The sequence below is a fragment of the Triticum dicoccoides genome, chromosome 2B, assembly GCF_002162155.2.
Source record: "Triticum dicoccoides isolate Atlit2015 ecotype Zavitan chromosome 2B, WEW_v2.0, whole genome shotgun sequence".
Taxonomy (NCBI): domain Eukaryota; kingdom Viridiplantae; phylum Streptophyta; class Magnoliopsida; order Poales; family Poaceae; genus Triticum; species Triticum dicoccoides.
Window position 1 is genome coordinate 161,201,112 of NC_041383.1, and position 1,631 is coordinate 161,202,742.

Below are 1,631 nucleotides of genomic sequence, written 5' to 3' on the forward strand. Positions count from 1 at the left end.
GAGGGGAGTGGAACCATGTCTTACGGACACATTTGTCTGAAATGTGAGGGGGAGTTACAGTTCTACCCTTGCCTATAGGCTTCTCGGCTTGGGTCTGTGTACTGAGGGTCGGGGATAGTAGAGTAACTTTGCTTCTCCCCAAATAGTGGGCGGGAGCGATTTCGGGCGAGGAGGGCGTGTTTTGAACTATAGTGGGCGTGAGCGAATTCAGGCGAGGAGAGCGTGTTTTGAAATAGTGGGCGCGAGCTATTTCGGGCAAGGAGAGCGTGTTTTGCCGACCATGGTTTATGAATTATTCAGCACATGTCATTTCGGCCGAGGAGAAGGCGCGCTTGGATGAAGTTACGAACCTACCCTCGATGTACAACGGGCCAATTGATGCGTGTCCCACATAGGACAGTAATTTCATGTCTCCCATTTATTTGCTCGGGTGAATTCCACCGAGCAGAGAGGATGTTTAACGGTTCGTTCAAATTTTGGGAGAACGAGCATCCACGTCTACCTTACCAAGTCGATTCGAATCAAATTTTGAAATATTAGCTTGCCACTTCTTTTTTAGATGGAGAGATGATGCTCGGGAGTAATGTGTTTTTACATGCTCGTTGCTAGCGATTTACTATATGACAAATAGTTGACCCACTCAAAAACGCGAATCAAACCCAAAATGAAATATCTCGATTCAATGAACTAGCTCGTTCAATAGGTCAAAATAGTGAACTAAATCCAAAATTGAACACCTCAATCGAGTAGCATGTTGTACTGTATTATAGTACTCCATGAACGTGTTGAAAGTCAAATTAATGAACTTGTTTGATATATGCATATATCCGTTCATGTGTGGATTGCAGACAACATGTTCTCCAATTTAAATATTTGAATGCAAGTTTATATCGAAACATGGTTTATATCAGTCTTTGATGCATAAAACACGACCTCCCCCTCTCCTAGACTCTTGTTCTCTCTCTCTCTCTCTCACTCTCTCGCCGACAATCTTCAATTCTGTCGCACGCATCCGACACAAAAACCTTGTTGGTCCCTCTCCCTCTCTCTCTATGTGTGTGTGTGTGGGGGGGGGGTCTTTCTAGTCCGCATTCATATAAACACCATCTATAGGTCTCTCTCGCACACTATGTATGATACTCTAGCTAGTCCAAGCTAGATATCCTGGGTGCACTCATCATACGCACACAAATTCCTTGGCTCTTTGCCCGTAACTCTCTCACGCACCACTATGTCGTCTCGGAGCTCTTCCCCCCCTCTCTCAAACTCTCCATCCACCTGGGTCACACATACACATGCATATCTCACTCGCACTCGACAGGCCCATCTAAAACTCTATCTCTCTCCATCGTTCTCTCTCCATCTCAAACGCACACACACACACAATCTCATGCCCAGCTAGCCAAGTATGATGGTCTCTCACTCAATTGTAGGCACACGCAGTCCCCCCTATATGTATATGACTAGCTAATCTTAGTCTCCATCACAAACATGTGCATGGTCTATCTCGATTTCTCTCGGGGCATCTTTCTATCGCGCACGCACTCCCTCTATCTCCCACCCATATAGTCCCCTCACGATCTCGAGGGGATATGTCTATCACAAACACACCCTCTCTCCCTCCCCATGCG